This window comes from Micropterus salmoides, unplaced genomic scaffold (assembly GCF_014851395.1).
Source record: "Micropterus salmoides isolate LMB-PRFRI ecotype aquatic unplaced genomic scaffold, ASM1485139v1 Ms_hic_scaffold_2544, whole genome shotgun sequence".
NCBI classification, from domain to species: domain Eukaryota; kingdom Metazoa; phylum Chordata; class Actinopteri; order Centrarchiformes; family Centrarchidae; genus Micropterus; species Micropterus salmoides.
Genome location: NW_024041756.1, coordinates 1 through 22604, shown reverse-complemented (window position 1 = coordinate 22604; position 22604 = coordinate 1). Strand labels below are relative to the sequence as shown.

General features: G+C 47.1%; 4 non-coding genes and 2 pseudogenes across 4 annotated transcripts; all 6 read right to left on the bottom strand.

The window, feature by feature from the left end:
• Positions 1–1750: 1750 nt before the first annotated feature.
• Positions 1751–1863, bottom strand: LOC119919097. The gene has a single exon (XR_005447603.1). It is a non-coding gene; the product is annotated as a U5 spliceosomal RNA (small nuclear RNA).
• A 969-nt stretch (positions 1864–2832) lies between these two features.
• On the bottom strand, positions 2833–3015 carry LOC119919093. The gene has a single exon (XR_005447600.1). It is a non-coding gene; the product is annotated as a U2 spliceosomal RNA (small nuclear RNA).
• A 5428-nt stretch (positions 3016–8443) lies between these two features.
• On the bottom strand, positions 8444–8556 carry LOC119919096. Its single transcript, XR_005447602.1, has one exon. It is a non-coding gene; the product is annotated as a U5 spliceosomal RNA (small nuclear RNA).
• Positions 8557–9524: 968 nt separating this feature from the next.
• Positions 9525–9704, bottom strand: LOC119919082 (annotated as a pseudogene).
• A 5685-nt stretch (positions 9705–15389) lies between these two features.
• Positions 15390–15502, bottom strand: LOC119919094. Its single transcript, XR_005447601.1, has one exon. It is a non-coding gene; the product is annotated as a U5 spliceosomal RNA (small nuclear RNA).
• Positions 15503–16471: 969 nt separating this feature from the next.
• LOC119919091 lies at positions 16472–16648 on the bottom strand (annotated as a pseudogene).
• Positions 16649–22604: the final 5956 nt, after the last annotated feature.

Below are 22604 nucleotides of genomic sequence, written 5' to 3'. Positions count from 1 at the left end.
GGGTTGATTGCAGAGCTATAGTTAAAAAAGAGACTTCATTAGGCGAATTGGAGGGGAAGACTCTGGGCTCCTCCACAGATGAACTGTCTGAGTAGCTCTCAGCTCTTCCCCTCTTTTCCGAGGCTCCAGGAGACTCAGAAGACAATTCTGAAATTAGTCTCTTGGCCGGCTGGGCATTGGGGAGGGGGACATCCTCGCTATCACTCTGTGACTGGCCAAATTTTTGTTCTGAGCCAGTCACTGAGCTAGCTCCGCCTTCTGCCTGCACTGCCACTGCTTCTTCCCTGTTCTCCACTTGTGGGGCAGCTGCAGGCCCCTCCCCTTCTCCCGCCTCTACTGGTCCTTCTCCTCCAATCACAGGATTTGGCGGGAGATTTGAATTCTCCAGCCCAGCCTCTTCAATTAGCTCTCTAACTGCTTCGTCTTGTCCGCCATTTTGTGCCTTTGCTGCCTTTAATTTGTTGGCAAACGACTTAGGGCAATCTCTGAAGAGGTGGTTTGTTTCTCCACAAAGATTGCACTTTCTGCCATTGGTGCATTCCTCGAAAGTATGCCCAATTTCTCTACATTTACCACAAATGATCTGCTGGCACGCTTCTGCCAGGTGCCCATTCTCACCACACTTGCGGCAGAGTTTGGGCTGGCCCTGGTAATGAATGTAGCCCCTGTTGTTTCCCAGAACTATCATGGATGGCAGATGTTTCAGGCCCTGGAAGCCTTGAGGGTCTTGCCATTGTTGGATGGGGACCCTCCAAGCGCAATTCCAGATGCCATCCTCATCTCTCACTTTGGTAGCCTGGCCTTTAACAGTGCAAAATCTGCCCAGCCACAAACAAATGTCATCTGCATTCACAGTCTCATTGAACATTCTGACAATTACCGTTTTAGCGGCATTATCAGTCAGTTTCTCAACATTAAATGCAGTAAACTGGGGTTTTTCATTTTCGAAGCGTGTCCAGAAATCTCTGAACACGGCAGCAGAGACAAAACTCACATCGAAACCTTTTCCAAATGGCAGAGTCAAAATACAATTTATATCCTGCGGGGAGAATTTCAAAATGTTCTGGATCATTTTCCTTGAGAAGTCAAGCCTTGACATAACAAGGGTTTTCCCATCTTTTTCTTTGAATGTAAATCTGACACTGTGGTGCCTCCTCATGCCGGCATGGTTGGCCGCCATGGTGGAGGCACCACAACGTAAAAGTGGTAAAAGAAGCTAAAACACCTAAAAAGTCTAAAACCAAGTCAACTAAAATAAGGTAAAAGAATGCTCTAAAAAGAGCAATAAAATCTACTAAAAATGTTAAAAGGTGAATAAAACACACTTACCTTGTCTTGTTTGGCCTGGTCGAGATGTTATTCCGGCAGAGTACAGGTAAGCAGTCCTCTGAACCAATGAATTCCTTTGTGTGAAACAATTTCAACTACAACAAAGTTGAAATTTTATTCACAAGGAATAATGTGAGTATCCTCCCAAAAACCTGGTAACACTTCGCCACAAACAGGCAAAAGTTTTATCCAGACACAGGAGGCGATCGCAGTCTTAGCCAAAAGGCCGAGAAGCGATAACCCCCGCTGGTTGCTTCCAGCGCCCACCTCCCGGAGCAGTTCTCCCCCTGCCGTGGCGCAGTGGTTTCAACTGCGCATAACAACGGCTGAGTCTCAGCACCTCCTCCCGAGCGCGCCTCGTCGCACCGCTCAACCTTGCCGGGGGCGGCGTTTTATTTCCTTTTCACAAACGCACGAGGCTCGGCCACACGGCAGAGCCTGCCAAAAATAGTTTTAACTCATTGGCGTCCCTCTCCACGGAAGTCTTTAGTAAAAGGCGAAAGACTTGTACGTTATGAAGAGAAACCCGAGTAAGTACGGGCCCCTCCTCCAGAGCCGCCGACGAGCCTAGTCGTCCCGGCCACTACCCTCACGGTAAGCCTCACTCTGCCTCTCGAGTCCCAAGTACCAGGCCACGCCCGTTCCCCTACCCCTCCCCAGGTCATGGCAGGCTCTATCCAATCGGGCTGCGGAGAGACGAAGGCCTGGCTTTTGGACAGAGGCTACCGAACGACTCGGGCTCTTGTAGCCTCTCGATGACGAGTGAGAGAAAGGGAGGGGAAATGTGGCCGATCGCTTCTCGGCCTTTTGGCCAAGACTGCAATGGCCTCCTCTTTCTGGTTAAAACCTTTGCCGGTTTGGGGCTTCGTTTTGTGTCACCAGCTTTTCTGGGAGGAGATTCACCTCATTCCTTGTGAATAAAATTTCAACTTTGCCGTAGCTGAAAAACTTTTGCAACAAGGAATTCATTGGTCCCGAGGACTGCCTACCTGTCCTCTGCCGGACTGCCACCTTGACCAGACCAAAGACGAGAAGGTAAGTGTGTTTTATTCACCGATTTAGCAGTTGTAGCAGGTTTTCTTGCTTCATTTGAGGTGTTTTAGTTTCTTGTATCCTTTCTACGCTGCGGTTCCTCCACCGTGTTGGCCAACCGTGCCGGGCCTACGGAGGCGCCGCAGTGTCCCCTCCCCACCTTCTGAGAGGCTCTATCCAATCGGAGAAATGAAGGCCTGGCTTTTGGACACAGGCTACCGAGCATCCGAAATACTCGGGCTCTCGATGACGAGTGGGAGAAAGGGAGGGGAAGTGCAGGGCACATTTAACAGCCATGCCGGTCCCAAATATCCCCTCGTCGTCTGCCAATCATAAAGTGCAAATCTCGCTGCCTTCTTCGAGGCTTCAGCTGGCCGCCCCCCCTCGACTGGCGCCTTTTTCGGGCCGGCGTCCGGCAGAGCGACGAACCTCTGCGTTTGGGTCAGTATTTTGGTTTTACACAAGGCAGGAGAAGGGTGCACCGCCCCCGGAGGCACTGCAATACCGGGTCGATGCGTGGAGTGGACGGAGCAAGCCCCTCGTCTCAGCTCCCGGTGCTAAAAATCCATTTAATATGTTGCCCCCTTATAGGGGACATATCAGATATTAAACTGATAAGAACAGATTTTTTTTTTTTTTTTTTGGAAAATATAATTTATTTGTGACATAAACATTCAATACACACATTTCAGTACTTGCATCCCACCTATATTAATCCCACATCCAACACAAAACAACAATCCTCCCCCTCGGCATCTCTATACACAGTGTCCCTTTGTTACCTTAATTAGTAAAAAAAAGAAAAACGACATCAACAAAACACAAGGTATACATCAATAACTCATGGAACCCAGTTCTCGAGCCCTCTCTTTTTTTCTTTTTTTCCATTACGATGCATGGCATGTATGCATGAAGAGACCATAACAAAACCACTCCCATAACCATCATAATAAATCCACAACACCTTCTGTTGACCTCTATGAATTACCATAAATCATTTTCCATCTGTCTTTGATCGAGTCAATACCCCATTTTCTGATCTCTAATTGGTATCGCCTCTCTATTGAGTCTTCAATGCTCTTTATAGTTCCCAACACTGACCACTTGCTTCCTCCATTTAGCCCATCACATCTTACCTCCCACAACTTGTACTTTACTATAGATACGAGAAGCACTACTTTATGCAGTTTCTCCCTCTCCATATTAAATTCCATGTAAAGAACCCCTTCCCATGTCATATCCCTCAAAGAACAAACTTTTTACCCAACCCCTCCCAAATTTGTTGTGCGAAAAAACACTCAAATAATGCATGTTCCACCGTTTCTTTTCCCAAACATCCCTCTCTTGGACAGTACTTACTTCTTGTTAGGCCGTGATTAAACAAGGTGTTTCTTACTGCTAATCTCCTGTGAAGCACCAACCAATTAAAATCTTTCAACTGATTGTCCAACTGCTTAAACTGTGTTCTCTTCCATACTTCAGAAGGAATATGAACAGTTTCTCTTGGGTTGAACCTGGCCATCAATTCCTCATACAGTTTTCTATGATTGAGTACTAAATGACTATCCCAACACTCCTTGTACTTCTTTGCCCAACTGATTATTCCTTTATAGTACAAAGGCATAACCTCAGCTTTGGGAGACCTGTTATCCCATGCTACCCCTAAGGGCCTCAAATGCATAGCAAGCCAAAATTTCATTAAAGAGTGACATTTATGTTTTGGAGGTGACATAGTTATTTTACAGATATTTGAAAAAAAAATCACGTTCAACTTCAACCTGACATTTGGCATGTCTTTACCTCCTCTCTCAATGGCTGGTACATTATTTCTCTTTTAATATATTCATACCCTCCCCACATGAAATTAAACAACATCCTTTGCAACTTTAAGCAAATCATTGCCGTCATGGGAAAAACACATGCCACATGAAGTAAGGCTGGCAATATATCGGCTTTTATAGCTAGGACTTTGCCACTGAATGACAGTTTTCTCAATTTCCACATGTTGAGCTTTGATAGCACTTTAGCTAATCTTACCTCCCAATTACTTTCAACATCATCCTTATTACCAAAGGATATACCCAATAATGTCATCGGCCCCGCGCACAGGGCAAGCCCATATGGCTTGTCATTCCTATCCTTCCACCTTCCCAGATATTTAATCAGTGACTTCCCTTTATTAATCCTAGACCCTGAAGCACTCGAGAACACTTCAATAACATTAATAGCTTCCTTTAAACAAAAGTCATTTTCTAAATACAATACAGTGTCGTCTGCAAACTGAGATATAACCAATGTTTCCCCACCTGGCAACGGTAGACCCCTGATTTTAGCATTTTTTCTAATTGCACATGCCAAAATTTCAATAAACACAACATACAAAGGGGCTGATGCAGGGCACCCCTGCCTGACGCCCCTGGTTTGCTTAAACAAAACTCCCATGTTGCCATTGACATTAACTCTACTTCCTACCTCTGTGTATAAAATCTTCAGCCAACTTCTAAATCTTTTACCAAACCCAAATCTTTCCAAAATCCTAAATAAAAATTTGTGATTGACCCTATCAAAAGCTTTTTCCTGATCAAGACTGAGCACAATAAGGGGAAAATTTCTATCCTCGGAATAGGCTAGTACATCTCTGTGCATTTGCAGATTCCATTGTATCTGTCTGCCTTGTACTGCACAAGTTTGATCCAGTCCTATAATGAACTCCAAGGCGGATACCAACCTGTTTGTTAGAATTTTACTAAAAATCTTATAATCTGTGCACAACATCGTTAAGGGTCTGTAGTTGGATATATCTCGAACGTCCCCTTTTTTATATAGCAGGGAAATCACCCCCTCTCTCATTGTGCTCCCCATTATCCCAGATGTGCAAATGAAAGTAAACAAATCTAACAACTGAGGCCCAATATCTTCCCAGAAAACCAAGTAAAATTCTTTTGTAAGTCCATCCACTCCTGGCACCTTCCCTTTCTTTAAAGACTGAAGCGCCTTCAAAATTTCTTCCAATTGTATGTCTTTATCCAACTCTAGTTTCAGATAGTCGGGGATTGAGCTATCTACATTATTCAACAGCAGTGAACCCTTACTATAATCTACTATTTCTGCGCTAAAAAACTTGGAATAATTACCCGAAGCAATTTCTACCAGCCCTTCCGGATCGTCAATTTCCTCCCCTCGTTCATTTAGAAGGGAGGCTATTCTCCTTCTCTTTGCCCGTACTTTAGACTGCTTGAAAAAATAGGATGAACATTTCTCATCCTTTTCCCATTTTTCATCAAGACTCCTGAATTTATAAGCCTCAGCCCTCTTATGAAAAAATAGCCTCTGCTCGTTTTGCCAGCGTTTCAATAATTCCTCATCTATGCGCTCACCAGTGTTTTGTTGTGCCATTAAATTTTCTATTGATTTTTGCAATTGATAATATTCTTTAAACTCCGCTTTTCTGGATTCTTTTGAGTACACCTGTATGTAATGTTTAATACGGACCTTTGTGCTTTCCCACCATCCAGATACATTACCATAAAACATCTTCATTTTAATGCACTCCTTGAAGAAACTCCTGAACCCTACCCTAAACTGCCGGGCTCCAAGAATACTGTTATTCAATTTCCAGTACCCTTTCCCAAAACATGTCACCTTCAGGTTTAATACAACAGAGAGCATGTTGTGATCTGAGTAGAAAACAGGTGACACTTGTGCCTCAAACACCTGAAAATCTAACGGACAAAAAATATAATCTATTCTACTCCGTGCCCCTCTACTGTTTCCCCATGTGAAACCAGGGTCATCAGAGTTAAAACTCCTAAAACTATCAACTAAACTGTACTTTTTTACCAAACTATGGAAGTTAACTCCCATGTTTTTGCCCTCACTAGGAGAGTTGAAATCACCTCCAACGATTACATGACGATTGGTCATGAAAACGGTGTCTAACTTAAGAAATAGCTCATTTCGTTCTTTTGGTGCAGCATGGGCATATATATTTACCACTCTTAAACTCTTACCCTTCCAGTCAACATCTGTGACCAAAACCCTCCCCTGTATCACAGAAAAACTCCCGACTATTTTAACTTCCACATTCCCACTTAACGTCCCCACCCCAGATGAGTGAACACCCCCAATGCTCCATCTAGAGTCCCCTTTAACCCACTCTTTTGTGAACCCCTTCACATCCTCCACAGTCTTTAGGTGGACCTCTTGCAAGAGGCACAAAGAAAAATCCACTGAACTTAAATGAGAAAAAACTACTGCTCTCTTTGATGCATTTCTCAACCCCCTCACATTTATAGTTAATATATGAAATAAAGACAGACTATGCAAAAAAAAGAAAAATGGAGGAAGTGACAGAAAAAAAGGAGCCCAAAACAGTATGCTCACTCACGTTGCTCTTTCCACCAATCATGGCAGAAAGTCCTCCTCATCTGGCTCCTTCAGTGGGAAAGAGCACTCTGAACTGGAAGGGCTATCTTCTGAGAGTACGGGGCAGCTTCTCGGGGCAGGAGGAGCATCCGAGGAGAATACAGCTATGCAGGGAGGCTCTCCTGGGACACCGCTAGCTGGAACCTTACTACTGGACGATGCAGTCATGCCTTTCTGGGTTAACGCCTCCCCAGCTTCCTCACTCTCCAGGCAATCGTCCACAGCTGCCGCAGCGCTGCCCCCCCCTTTGCCGCCTTGTCAGTGATCTCATGCACCTGTCCAGTCTCCTTTCCCTCCTGCATTTCTTCCCAAACCTCAGAAACAAGTACCCCAAACCTGTTCGCCTCAACGAGCAGAGGAGAGGATGGTGGTGAAAGCAACAAGCTCGTCTTTGCCCTCTTTCTCTTACTTTTTCCTCCTTTCTTCCCCGCGACCCACTCAATAACAGAAGAAGCCTCCTCCAAACTCTCAGCTTCCCCCCCCTGCTTCCCCCAGGCGTCCTCGCTCTCTGCCTGGACTGACACCACCTCCGGTGCATCTGCCCCCTTTGTCTCCACCACTCCTCCCGTGAGCTCGGCAATTACGTCCTCAATTGCTCTTAAGGATGTGGAGCGTGGGTCGTCACATGCGGGTCCATCCCTGTGTTGCGCACCTGGGGCCACCGACTCCCGTCTGGCAGCACGTGCATACGAAGACCCCACTTCTGGGCAATGCCCAAATAAATGTCCTTCCAGCCCACATAAACTACATTTTTTTGGCTGATCACAATTTCTCATGGTGTGTCCCAAACTATCACAGTTTCTGCACCGCACCTGTCTGCAAGACCTTGCCAGGTGTCCATATGAAGCACATTGCCTGCAGTACAGCGGCTGACCCCCATAGACTAGGAAACCTCTATGGGAGCCAATGGTGAAGGTAGCGGGGGGATGGCAAAAACCATCATAACCATTCGGGTCTTCCTTCAGCATGACCCGGAATTGCCGTTTTCCGGTCCATATCCCCAGCACATCCTTAATGTCTCCCATACTTGTTAACACAGTCACGTACCTGGCAAGAAAATACCTGGTTGCTTCCTCTGACACCCAAGGGTTGTAAATGTGCACAGTCACAATGCGCTCACCAGTACGACACAGGCTGAGCACCCTGAAGTTTTTCAGCAATCCGTCTGCCAATCGAAGTGCTAATCCTTTCACCTCCTCCATCTTGGTAACGGTGTAAAACGTGACGTCGTAATACTTGTCCGTGGCGTTTTTCTGCAGACACAGAAGGTCGTCAATCTTGAGGCACAGAGCTCCAAACAGAATGGCTTGTCCAAAAATCTTTCTCTCCATTAACTCGTCGGTACTGTTCCACACAAACCTAAGCGTATTTTTCAGCACGGCATGCACCTGCTGTGAGTTAGCTGACGATGTCATTGTAGACTGTCAACAGATCCTCCTCTTACTCAATCTTAGCCAAAAGGCCGAGAAGCGATAACCCCCGCTGGTTGCTTCCAGCGCCCACCTCCCGGAGCAGTTCTCCCCCTGCCGTGGCGCAGTGGTTTCAACTGCGCATAACAACGGCTGAGTCTCAGCACCTCCTCCCGAGCGCGCCTCGTCGCACCGCTCAACCTTGCCGGGGGCGGCGTTTTATTTCCTTTTCACAAACGCACGAGGCTCGGCCACACGGCAGAGCCTGCCAAAAATAGTTTTAACTCATTGGCGTCCCTCTCCACGGAAGTCTTTAGTAAAAGGCGAAAGACTTGTACGTTATGAAGAGAAACCCGAGTAAGTACGGGCCCCTCCTCCAGAGCCGCCGACGAGCCTAGTCGTCCCGGCCACTACCCTCACGGTAAGCCTCACTCTGCCTCTCGAGTCCCAAGTACCAGGCCACGCCCGTTCCCCTACCCCTCCCCAGGTCATGGCAGGCTCTATCCAATCGGGCTGCGGAGAGACGAAGGCCTGGCTTTTGGACAGAGGCTACCGAACGACTCGGGCTCTTGTAGCCTCTCGATGACGAGTGAGAGAAAGGGAGGGGAAATGTGGCCGATCGCTTCTCGGCCTTTTGGCCAAGACTGCAATGGCCTCCTCTTTCTGGTTAAAACCTTTGCCGGTTTGGGGCTTCGTTTTGTGTCACCAGCTTTTCTGGGAGGAGATTCACCTCATTCCTTGTGAATAAAATTTCAACTTTGCCGTAGCTGAAAAACTTTTGCAACAAGGAATTCATTGGTCCCGAGGACTGCCTACCTGTCCTCTGCCGGACTGCCACCTTGACCAGACCAAAGACGAGAAGGTAAGTGTGTTTTATTCACCGATTTAGCAGTTGTAGCAGGTTTTCTTGCTTCATTTGAGGTGTTTTAGTTTCTTGTATCCTTTCTACGCTGCGGTTCCTCCACCGTGTTGGCCAACCGTGCCGGGCCTACGGAGGCGCCGCAGTGTCCCCTCCCCACCTTCTGAGAGGCTCTATCCAATCGGAGAAATGAAGGCCTGGCTTTTGGACACAGGCTACCGAGCATCCGAAATACTCGGGCTCTCGATGACGAGTGGGAGAAAGGGAGGGGAAGTGCAGGGCACATTTAACAGCCATGCCGGTCCCAAATATCCCCTCGTCGTCTGCCAATCATAAAGTGCAAATCTCGCTGCCTTCTTCGAGGCTTCAGCTGGCCGCCCCCCTCGACTGGCGCCTTTTTCGGGCCGGCGTCCGGCAGAGCGACGAACCTCTGCGTTTGGGTCAGTATTTTGGTTTTACACAAGGCAGGAGAAGGGTGCACCGCCCCCGGAGGCACTGCAATACCGGGTCGATGCGTGGAGTGGACGGAGCAAGCCCCTCGTCTCAGCTCCCGGTGCTAAAAATCCATTTAATATGTTGCCCCCTTATAGGGGACATATCAGATATTAAACTGATAAGAACAGATTTTTTTCTTTTGAGAAAAATTTTATTGACACTCAATTCAAACATGATTCATAATATGTCAATTCCAAGTTACCTTTTAAAATACAACATGTCAATAAATAGATAAATGTTCTCTGTAAAACAACATTTAAAAAAAGTGTTTAAAATGCATTACAGATAACGTCATAAATTAAAGGTATAAAATGGTTTTCAGCTTGTCCATGTCTGTGAGTGTCTGTTAAAAGTCTTCAAAGCGGAGTGCATTTGTTAAAATAAAACTCACAAAAAATAAATGGATAATAAAAGCTCTTCTCCAAGTCCACTGTTGTGCAGGAGTGTAGTGAGTCCCTATCAAAGGGGAACTCATTCAGCTCCCCCAAACAGATTTGGACTCTCGGGATCTTGTGCAGGCGCTCAGAGGAGACCCTCACCCTGTAGCTCCTTCCCACCAACCTCACCCGGAGGGTCAGGCCGCCGCTGCCTTGAACTTTCCTTGTGTGGCTCCGGCTCCTCCGTCCGAATGGGCACAGAGGCGATTCTTCTTTGTGGCTGTGTCCTAGGCCCGCCGCCTGCAGCTCTGGCCGTTTGGGCCGTTGCTGCGGCCATCCGGATCACAGCCACGGGGGGGATCTGCATGTGCTTTCTTGCCAGCAAGTTTCTGGAGGTCCATATGGCGTCTTTGATGGCGGCTAGGGTGAGCCACTGTTTGGCAAATGTACGTGCTGGTATCTGATTTCCTTGGCTCACCCCGTACAGCACCAGCTGTGGTGTGAGGACCTCCCTTGCTGGCAAGTACGGGAATTGCAAGGAGCCGGCCGTTGCCCACTGTTCTACGGCAGCGCTGCACTCCCAGAGCAGATGCCTTACCGACTCAGGCGCGCCACAACCTGGTCGGGGGCAAGTTGAGTGCGCCGACATGCCCCGGGAGTGCATTACGGACCTGACTGGGAGGATCTCATGAGCCACCATCCATGACAGGTCCCGGAGTCTGTTTGGAAGAGCTGGATGGTTCACGTTGCGCCAAACTGTTGAGGGCTCGCCGAATGCAAGCCCGCGCACTGGACTCACTGGTTCCCGCTCCTGCACAACAGAAATGAGAGAGCGGTGAGTGGTTAAAACCTGCAACTCCTCCTGCTCAAGGTTAAAATGCCTTAAAAATGACTGGATAAAAGCATAGGCTGGTGGCAGGTTAAAAGACACTGGTACTTTGAGACTTGTGGGTAAGATCTTAAGTTTTCTGAGGTAGGACCCCATCCAGAACCGTGTCATTGCTGCGGTCTTGGGGTTTCTGGATGGGGCTGTGGCGGTTGCGATGTGTAGTGCTGTGTATCTGCTTCCTAGGAACAAGTGCAGGTCTGGCACTCCTTTTCCTCCTTTCTCCTTTGGCTTCTTCATCACGCTTCGTCTCAGTCTTTCCCACTTGGAGCCCCACAAAAAATAAAAGATGGCTCGTTCCAGGTCTAAGATCACTCTCCTAGGCGGGATAAAAACAGAACTGATGAGTAAAAGCAAAGGTAAAATCACTGCTTTGATGATTAAAACCTTTCCTTCTAAAGTCAGTCCTCTAAGTGTCCAGTACCCTAGTCTCTGCCTGACTTTCCCTACTATGTCTGCCCAATTGGTTTTCCCCTCCCCCTCCCTATCAAACCTGATCCCAAGTATTTTTTGGTCAGTCTGGGTCACAGTCAGGGGGAGTCCTGTCGTCTCAGTCGCTGTCCACGGTCCATAAAAATGGGCTTGGGTCTTGCTTCTGTTCAGCTTTGACCCAGAGGCCTGTCCGAACCAGTCAGTCAAGTCCAGCGTCCTGTTGACAGATAAAAGGTCAGTGCATAAAATGTTGATGTCGTCCATATATAAAATACATTTTGTCTCGAGTCCCCCGCTCCCTGGGACTCCTACCCCATGGATTCGTTGGTCCCTTCTCAAGGTCTGTGCCAGTGGTTCTATACAGATAACGTAGAGGAGGGCAGATAACGGACAACCCTGACGGACACCGCAGTTTATATCCACTGCTCTTGTCAGATGCCCGTTAACAATGAATTTGCTGTTGATCTCCCGGTACAGCAGTCCCACCCAGGCTATAAACCTTCTCGGGAACCCCATTTTTTGCAGTACCTGGAAAAGGTACTGGTGCGAGACCCGATCAAAGGCTTTCTCAAAATCTAAATTCAGGACTACTAGCCGAATGTTTCTGTCTCTCGCGTAACAGATGGTATCTCGGATCAGTACGAGGCTGTCGGTGATCTTCCTCCCCGGGACGGCACAGGCTTGATCCGGGTGAATCAGATCTTCTAAAAACAAGGACATGCGTGAGGCTAAAGTTTACTAAAAAGTTTACAGTCAAAATTTAAGAGTGTGATAGGTCTCCAATTTTTCAAGTCCGTCTTGTCTTTGTCTTTGTGAAGGAGAGTCACTATCCCTGCTCTAAAGCTGTCAGGAAGTCGGTCCATTTGTTCAAAATCCATAAAAACAGCAAGCAAGTCTGGTGCTAAAATGTCCCAAAATGTCAGATAAAATTCCAAGGGAAGCCCGTCTTCTCCCGGCGACTTCCCTGTCTTAAAAGATTTGATGCATTTGTTTAATTCCGGTATCGTAAAATCTTGGGTTAAAAGCACGTTGTCGTTTGTTGCTTGGTCAATGGATTTTAAAACTTCGGTCATGGTGTCCCCGTTAACAGTTTTTTGCGTACAGTTCACGGTAAAAATGTTCGACAGTTTCTTTGATTTCCTCTGTTGTGTCAGCTGTGCACCCGTTTTCTTTTTTAAGTCTCAACATGGCCCCCCCTTTATTTACGATTTTCTTAAAAAAATATCTTGTGCACTTCTCTCCTTCCTCTATTTCCCTTTCCTTGCTTCTTAAAATCACACCTTTGCTATTAATTTCTGCTAAAACCGACATCTCTGTTTTAATTTGTTTTATCTCTTCATTAAAATCCATTCCATGTTGGATTAGTTTAAAATACCTCTGAAGCCGTTTCTGCAGTCCCAACATGCGTCTGTTGTCCCTCTTTTTCTTTCTTTTCCCTGCCTGTCTGTAAAACGTCTTTGTCTTTCCCTTCACCATTTCCCACCACTGTGCACGTGTATCGTAAAAGTCTTGAAGGGTCTGCCACTCTCGGTATTGCTCCCTGTACAGCCTAACTAGCTCCCTGTCTTCTAACAGGGAGCAATTGAGCTTCCACAGACCACTTCCTGCCGTCACACCGGAAGAGAGTGAAAGGGTGCAGGAAAGAATTGCGTGATCAGAAAAGAAAACAGGTTCCAATCTAGCATCGGTTGGTGGGCAATCACGTGATAAAATGTAGTCTATGCGAGAGGCTCGGGTGCCATCACTACTGAACCAGGTGAAGCCCTCCTCTCTGGGATGCATGGTTTTAAAACAGTCCACAAGTCTAAAATCACTGCATATGCTTTGAAGTAAAACTGAAGTCTTGTCCACTTTAAAATCGTCCCCTATTCTTCTCCTGTCGTTCCTGCTTAAAATACAATTAAAATCCCCCCCTACAACTAAAGGTGCCCTGCCTAGCATGTGGGGCTGCAGGTCTTCTAAAAGGTCATACCTGTCGTTCTTGTCATTAAAGCCATAAATATTTAAGACGTTAAAATCCTTCCCCATAAAAGTCAAGTGTGTTAAAAGTGCCCGACCATCTCTCACCACAGTGCTGCCCTTCACCAGACTAGAGGGTTTTTTATTAAAATGGCCACTCCATCATTTTTGTTTTCATTTGAGCCGCTCCATATCGACGTTTGTGGCCATAACTCCTCCCATTCTCTGTAGTGTTTTAAAAATGGTAGGCCGCATTCCTGTATTAAAAACACGTCAGACTTAAAAGAGTTAAGAAAGGATAAAACAATCTGGGCTCTAACTCTCGACTTCACACTCCTCACATTGATAGTTGAGAAGGTGAGTGTCATGAGTATGGTTAAAATTTGCAGGTATGACATCTTAAAAGACTAAAAAAAAGGGGGATTTCAAATGTTTAAAAAACAGCAGTTAGTGGATTTCTTGTGAATGGAGCTCTTCCTTCATTCTCATGGGTGAGAGATGACGGGGTTGAGCTCCATTTCCCTTTCGGACTCTAGGAGTTGGCCTCTGACGCAGGGTTGCATTGAGCTTTGAGTCCTTAGGGGTTGATTGCAGAGCTATAGTTAAAAAAGAGACTTCATTAGGCGAATTGGAGGGGAAGACTCTGGGCTCCTCCACAGATGAACTGTCTGAGTAGCTCTCAGCTCTTCCCCTCTTTTCCGAGGCTCCAGGAGACTCAGAAGACAATTCTGAAATTAGTCTCTTGGCCGGCTGGGCATTGGGGAGGGGGACATCCTCGCTATCACTCTGTGACTGGCCAAATTTTTGTTCTGAGCCAGTCACTGAGCTAGCTCCGCCTTCTGCCTGCACTGCCACTGCTTCTCCCTGTTCTCCACTTGTGGGGCAGCTGCAGGCCCCTCCCCTTCTCCCGCCTCTACTGGTCCTTCTCCTCCAATCACAGGATTTGGCGGGAGATTTGAATTCTCCAGCCCAGCCTCTTCAATTAGCTCTCTAACTGCTTCGTCTTGTCCGCCATTTTGTGCCTTTGCTGCCTTTAATTTGTTGGCAAACGACTTAGGGCAATCTCTGAAGAGGTGGTTTGTTTCTCCACAAAGATTGCACTTTCTGCCATTGGTGCATTCCTCGAAAGTATGCCCAATTTCTCTACATTTACCACAAATGATCTGCTGGCACGCTTCTGCCAGGTGCCCATTCTCACCACACTTGCGGCAGAGTTTGGGCTGGCCCTGGTAATGAATGTAGCCCCTGTTGTTTCCCAGAACTATCATGGATGGCAGATGTTTCAGGCCCTGGAAGCCTTGAGGGTCTTGCCATTGTTGGATGGGGACCCTCCAAGCGCAATTCCAGATGCCATCCTCATCTCTCACTTTGGTAGCCTGGCCTTTAACAGTGCAAAATCTGCCCAGCCACAAACAAATGTCATCTGCATTCACAGTCTCATTGAACATTCTGACAATTACCGTTTTAGCGGCATTATCAGTCAGTTTCTCAACATTAAATGCAGTAAACTGGGGTTTTTCATTTTCGAAGCGTGTCCAGAAATCTCTGAACACGGCAGCAGAGACAAAACTCACATCGAAACCTTTTCCAAATGGCAGAGTCAAAATACAATTTATATCCTGCGGGGAGAATTTCAAAATGTTCTGGATCATTTTCCTTGAGAAGTCAGCCTTGACATAACAAGGGTTTTCCCATCTTTTTCTTTGAATGTAAATCTGACACTGTGGTGCCTCCTCATGCCGGCATGGTTGGCCGCCATGGTGGAGGCACCACAACGTAAAAGTGGTAAAAAGAAGCTAAAACACCTAAAAAGTCTAAAACCAAGTCAACTAAAATAAGGTAAAAGAATGCTCTAAAAAGAGCAATAAAATCTACTAAAAATGTTAAAAGGTGAATAAAACACACTTACCTTGTCTTGTTTGGCCTGGTCGAGATGTTATTCCGGCAGAGTACAGGTAAGCAGTCCTCTGAACCAATGAATTCCTTTGTGTGAAACAATTTCAACTACAACAAAGTTGAAATTTTATTCACAAGGAATAATGTGAGTATCCTCCCAAAAACCTGGTAACACTTCGCCACAAACAGGCAAAAGTTTTATCCAGACACAGGAGGCGATCGCAGTCTTAGCCAAAAGGCCCAAAAAAGGGGGCGGGCGTTTTATTTCCTTTTCACAAACGCACGAGGCTCGGCCACACGGCAGAGCCTGCCAAAAATAGTTTTAACTCATTGGCGTCCCTCTCCACGGAAGTCTTTAGTAAAAGGCGAAAGACTTGTACGTTATGAAGAGAAACCCGAGTAAGTACGGGCCCCTCCTCCAGAGCCGCCGACGAGCCTAGTCGTCCCGGCCACTACCCTCACGGTAAGCCTCACTCTGCCTCTCGAGTCCCAAGTACCAGGCCACGCCCGTTCCCCTACCCCTCCCCAGGTCATGGCAGGCTCTATCCAATCGGGCTGCGGAGAGACGAAGGCCTGGCTTTTGGACAGAGGCTACCGAACGACTCGGGCTCTTGTAGCCTCTCGATGACGAGTGAGAGAAAGGGAGGGGAAATGTGGCCGATCGCTTCTCGGCCTTTTGGCCAAGACTGCAATGGCCTCCTCTTTCTGGTTAAAACCTTTGCCGGTTTGGGGCTTCGTTTTGTGTCACCAGCTTTTCTGGGAGGAGATTCACCTCATTCCTTGTGAATAAAATTTCAACTTTGCCGTAGCTGAAAAACTTTTGCAACAAGGAATTCATTGGTCCCGAGGACTGCCTACCTGTCCTCTGCCGGACTGCCACCTTGACCAGACCAAAGACGAGAAGGTAAGTGTGTTTTATTCACCGATTTAGCAGTTGTAGCAGGTTTTCTTGCTTCATTTGAGGTGTTTTAGTTTCTTGTATCCTTTCTACGCTGCGGTTCCTCCACCGTGTTGGCCAACCGTGCCGGGCCTACGGAGGCGCCGCAGTGTCCCCTCCCCACCTTCTGAGAGGCTCTATCCAATCGGAGAAATGAAGGCCTGGCTTTTGGACACAGGCTACCGAGCATCCGAAATACTCGGGCTCTCGATGACGAGTGGGAGAAAGGGAGGGGAAGTGCAGGGCACATTTAACAGCCATGCCGGTCCCAAATATCCCCTCGTCGTCTGCCAATCATAAAGTGCAAATCTCGCTGCCTTCTTCGAGGCTTCAGCTGGCCGCCCCCCCTCGACTGGCGCCTTTTTCGGGCCGGCGTCCGGCAGAGCGACGAACCTCTGCGTTTGGGTCAGTATTTTGGTTTTACACAAGGCAGGAGAAGGGTGCACCGCCCCCGGAGGCACTGCAATACCGGGTCGATGCGTGGAGTGGACGGAGCAAGCCCCTCGTCTCAGCTCCCGGTGCTAAAAATCCATTTAATATGTTGCCCCCTTATAGGGGACATATCAGATATTAAACTGATAAGAACAGATTTTTTTTCTTTTGAGAAAAATTTTATTGACACTCAATTCAAACATGATTCATAATATGTCAATTCCAAGTTACCTTTTAAAATACAACATGTCAATAAATAGATAAATGTTCTCTGTAAAACAACATTTAAAAAAAGTGTTTAAAATGCATTACAGATAACGTCATAAATTAAAGGTATAAAATGGTTTTCAGCTTGTCCATGTCTGTGAGTGTCTGTTAAAAAGTCTTCAAAGCGGAGTGCATTTGTTAAAATAAAACTCACAAAAAATAAATGGATAATAAAAGCTCTTCTCCAAGTCCACTGTTGTGCAGGAGTGTAGTGAGTCCCTATCAAAGGGGAACTCATTCAGCTCCCCCAAACAGATTTGGACTCTCGGGATCTTGTGCAGGCGCTCAGAGGAGACCCTCACCCTGTAGCTCCTTCCCACCAACCTCACCCGGAGGGTCAGGCCGCCGCTGCCTTGAACTTTCCTTGTGTGGCTCCGGCTCCTCCGTCCGAATGGGCACAGAGGCGATTCTTCTTTGTGGCTGTGTCCTAGGCCCGCCGCCTGCAGCTCTGGCCGTTTGGGCCGTTGCTGCGGCCATCCGGATCACAGCCACGGGGGGGATCTGCATGTGCTTTCTTGCCAGCAAGTTTCTGGAGGTCCATATGGCGTCTTTGATGGCGGCTAGGGTGAGCCACTGTTTGGCAAATGTACGTGCTGGTATCTGATTTCCTTGGCTCACCCCGTACAGCACCAGCTGTGGTGTGAGGACCTCCCTTGCTGGCAAGTACGGGAATTGCAAGGAGCCGGCCGTTGCCCACTGTTCTACGGCAGCGCTGCACTCCCAGAGCAGATGCCTTACCGACTCAGGCGCGCCACAACCTGGTCGGGGGCAAGTTGAGTGCGCCGACATGCCCCGGGAGTGCATTACGGACCTGACTGGGAGGATCTCATGAGCCACCATCCATGACAGGTCCCGGAGTCTGTTTGGAAGAGCTGGATGGTTCACGTTGCGCCAAACTGTTGAGGGCTCGCCGAATGCAAGCCCGCGCACTGGACTCACTGGTTCCCGCTCCTGCACAACAGAAATGAGAGAGCGGTGAGTGGTTAAAACCTGCAACTCCTCCTGCTCAAGGTTAAAATGCCTTAAAAATGACTGGATAAAAGCATAGGCTGGTGGCAGGTTAAAAGACACTGGTACTTTGAGACTTGTGGGTAAGATCTTAAGTTTTCTGAGGTAGGACCCCATCCAGAACCGTGTCATTGCTGCGGTCTTGGGGTTTCTGGATGGGGCTGTGGCGGTTGCGATGTGTAGTGCTGTGTATCTGCTTCCTAGGAACAAGTGCAGGTCTGGCACTCCTTTTCCTCCTTTCTCCTTTGGCTTCTTCATCACGCTTCGTCTCAGTCTTTCCCACTTGGAGCCCCACAAAAAATAAAAGATGGCTCGTTCCAGGTCTAAGATCACTCTCCTAGGCGGGATAAAAACAGAACTGATGAGTAAAAGCAAAGGTAAAATCACTGCTTTGATGATTAAAACCTTTCCTTCTAAAGTCAGTCCTCTAAGTGTCCAGTACCCTAGTCTCTGCCTGACTTTCCCTACTATGTCTGCCCAATTGGTTTTCCCCTCCCCCTCCCTATCAAACCTGATCCCAAGTATTTTTTGGTCAGTCTGGGTCACAGTCAGGGGGAGTCCTGTCGTCTCAGTCGCTGTCCACGGTCCATAAAAATGGGCTTGGGTCTTGCTTCTGTTCAGCTTTGACCCAGAGGCCTGTCCGAACCAGTCAGTCAAGTCCAGCGTCCTGTTGACAGATAAAAGGTCAGTGCATAAAATGTTGATGTCGTCCATATATAAAATACATTTTGTCTCGAGTCCCCCGCTCCCTGGGACTCCTACCCCATGGATTCGTTGGTCCCTTCTCAAGGTCTGTGCCAGTGGTTCTATACAGATAACGTAGAGGAGGGCAGATAACGGACAACCCTGACGGACACCGCAGTTTATATCCACTGCTCTTGTCAGATGCCCGTTAACAATGAATTTGCTGTTGATCTCCCGGTACAGCAGTCCCACCCAGGCTATAAACCTTCTCGGGAACCCCATTTTTTGCAGTACCTGGAAAAGGTACTGGTGCGAGACCCGATCAAAGGCTTTCTCAAAATCTAAATTCAGGACTACTAGCCGAATGTTTCTGTCTCTCGCGTAACAGATGGTATCTCGGATCAGTACGAGGCTGTCGGTGATCTTCCTCCCCGGGACGGCACAGGCTTGATCCGGGTGAATCAGATCTTCTAAAAACAAGGACATGCGTGAGGCTAAAAGTTTACTAAAAAGTTTACAGTCAAAATTTAAGAGTGTGATAGGTCTCCAATTTTTCAAGTCCGTCTTGTCTTTGTCTTTGTGAAGGAGAGTCACTATCCCTGCTCTAAAGCTGTCAGGAAGTCGGTCCATTTGTTCAAAATCCATAAAAACAGCAAGCAAGTCTGGTGCTAAAATGTCCCAAAATGTCAGATAAAATTCCAAGGGAAGCCCGTCTTCTCCCGGCGACTTCCCTGTCTTAAAAGATTTGATGCATTTGTTTAATTCCGGTATCGTAAAATCTTGGGTTAAAAGCACGTTGTCGTTTGTTGCTTGGTCAATGGATTTTAAAACTTCGTTCATGGTGTCCCCGTTAACAGTTTTGTATGCGTACAGTTCACGGTAAAAATGTTCGACAGTTTCTTTGATTTCCTCTGTTGTGTCAGCTGTGCACCCGTTTTCTTTTTTAAGTCTCAACATGGCCCCCCCTTTATTTACGATTTTCTTAAAAAAATATCTTGTGCACTTCTCTCCTTCCTCATTTCCCTTTCCTTGCTTCTTAAAATCACACCTTTGCTATTAATTTCTGCTAAAACCGACATCTCTGTTTTAATTTGTTTTATCTCTTCATTAAAATCCATTCCATGTTGGATTAGTTTAAAATACCTCTGAAGCCGTTTCTGCAGTCCCAACATGCGTCTGTTGTCCCTCTTTTTCTTTCTTTTCCCTGCCTGTCTGTAAAACGTCTTTGTCTTTCCCTTCACCATTTCCCACCACTGTGCACGTGTATCGTAAAAGTCTTGAAGGGTCTGCCACTCTCGGTATTGCTCCCTGTACAGCCTAACTAGCTCCCTGTCTTCTAACAGGGAGCAATTGAGCTTCCACAGACCACTTCCTGCCGTCACACCGGAAGAGAGTGAAAGGGTGCAGGAAAGAATTGCGTGATCAGAAAAGAAAACAGGTTCCAATCTAGCATCGGTTGGTGGGCAATCACGTGATAAAATGTAGTCTATGCGAGAGGCTCGGGTGCCATCACTACTGAACCAGGTGAAGCCCTCCTCTCTGGGATGCATGGTTTTAAAACAGTCCACAAGTCTAAAATCACTGCATATGCTTTGAAGTAAAACTGAAGTCTTGTCCACTTTAAAATCGTCCCCTATTCTTCTCCTGTCGTTCCTGCTTAAAATACAATTAAAATCCCCCCCTACAACTAAAGGTGCCCTGCCTAGCATGTGGGGCTGCAGGTCTTCTAAAAGGTCATACCTGTCGTTCTTGTCATTAAAGCCATAAATATTTAAGACGTTAAAATCCTTCCCCATAAAAGTCAAGTGTGTTAAAAGTGCCCGACCATCTCTCACCACAGTGCTGCCCTTCACCAGACTAGAGGGTTTTTTATTAAAATGGCCACTCCATCATTTTTGTTTTCATTTGAGCCGCTCCATATCGACGTTTGTGGCCATAACTCCTCCCATTCTCTGTAGTGTTTTAAAAATGGTAGGCCGCATTCCTGTATTAAAACACGTCAGACTTAAAAGAGTTAAGAAAGGATAAAACAATCTGGGCTCTAACTCTCGACTTCACACTCCTCACATTGATAGTTGAGAAGGTGAGTGTCATGAGTATGGTTAAAATTTGCAGGTATGACATCTTAAAAGACTAAAAAAAAAGGGGGATTTCAAATGTTTAAAAAACAGCAGTTAGTGGATTTCTTGTGAATGGAGCTCTTCCTTCATTCTCATGGGTGAGAGATGACGGGGTTGAGCTCCATTTCCCTTTCGGACTCTAGGAGTTGGCCTCTGACGCAGGGTGGCATTGAGCTTTGAGTCCTTAGGGGTTGATTGCAGAGCTATAGTTAAAAAAGAGACTTCATTAGGCGAATTGGAGGGGAAGACTCTGGGCTCCTCCACAGATGAACTGTCTGAGTAGCTCTCAGCTCTTCCCCTCTTTTCCGAGGCTCCAGGAGACTCAGAAGACAATTCTGAAATTAGTCTCTTGGCCGGCTGGGCATTGGGGAGGGGGACATCCTCGCTATCACTCTGTGACTGGCCAAATTTTTGTTCTGAGCCAGTCACTGAGCTAGCTCCGCCTTCTGCCTGCACTGCCACTGCTTCTCCCTGTTCTCCACTTGTGGGGCAGCTGCAGGCCCCTCCCCTTCTCCCGCCTCTACTGGTCCTTCTCCTCCAATCACAGGATTTGGCGGGAGATTTGAATTCTCCAGCCCAGCCTCTTCAATTAGCTCTCTAACTGCTTCGTCTTGTCCGCCATTTTGTGCCTTTGCTGCCTTTAATTTGTTGGCAAACGACTTAGGGCAATCTCTGAAGAGGTGGTTTGTTTCTCCACAAAGATTGCACTTTCTGCCATTGGTGCATTCCTCGAAAGTATGCCCAATTTCTCTACATTTACCACAAATGATCTGCTGGCACGCTTCTGCCAGGTGCCCATTCTCACCACACTTGCGGCAGAGTTTGGGCTGGCCCTGGTAATGAATGTAGCCCCTGTTGTTTCCCAGAACTATCATGGATGGCAGATGTTTCAGGCCCTGGAAGCCTTGAGGGTCTTGCCATTGTTGGATGGGGACCCTCCAAGCGCAATTCCAGATGCCATCCTCATCTCTCACTTTGGTAGCCTGGCCTTTAACAGTGCAAAATCTGCCCAGCCACAAACAAATGTCATCTGCATTCACAGTCTCATTGAACATTCTGACAATTACCGTTTTAGCGGCATTATCAGTCAGTTTCTCAACATTAAATGCAGTAAACTGGGGTTTTTCATTTTCGAAGCGTGTCCAGAAATCTCTGAACACGGCAGCAGAGACAAAACTCACATCGAAACCTTTTCCAAATGGCAGAGTCAAAATACAATTTATATCCTGCGGGGAGAATTTCAAAATGTTCTGGATCATTTTCCTTGAGAAGTCAGCCTTGACATAACAAGGGTTTTCCCATCTTTTTCTTTGAATGTAAATCTGACACTGTGGTGCCTCCTCATGCCGGCATGGTTGGCCGCCATGGTGGAGGCACCACAACGTAAAAGTGGTAAAAAGAAGCTAAAACACCTAAAACAGTCTAAAACCAAGTCAACTAAAATAAGGTAAAAGAATGCTCTAAAAAGAGCAATAAAATCTACTAAAAATGTTAAAAGGTGAATAAAACACTTACCTTGTCTTGTTTGGCCTGGTCGAGATGTTATTCCGGCAGAGTACAGGTAAGCAGTCCTCTGAACCAATGAATTCCTTTGTGTGAAACAATTTCAACTACAACAAAGTTGAAATTTTATTCACAAGGAATAATGTGAGTATCCTCCCAAAAACCTGGTAACACTTCGCCACAAACAGGCAAAAGTTTTATCCAGACACAGGAGGCGATCGCAGTCTTAGCCAAAAGGCCGAGAAGCGATAACCCCGCTGGTTGCTTCCAGCGCCCACCTCCCGGAGCAGTTCTCCCCCTGCCGTGGCGCAGTGGTTTCAACTGCGCATAACAACGGCTGAGTCTCAGCACCTCCTCCCGAGCGCGCCTCGTCGCACCGCTCAACCTTGCCGGGGGCGGCGTTTTATTTCCTTTTCACAAACGCACGAGGCTCGGCCACACGGCGAGAGCCTGGCCAAAAATGTTTTAAACTCACCAGTCTGGCGTGCCCTCTCCACGGAAGTCATCCTTTAAAAGGCGAAATGACTTGTACGGTTTATGGAAGGAAGGCCCGC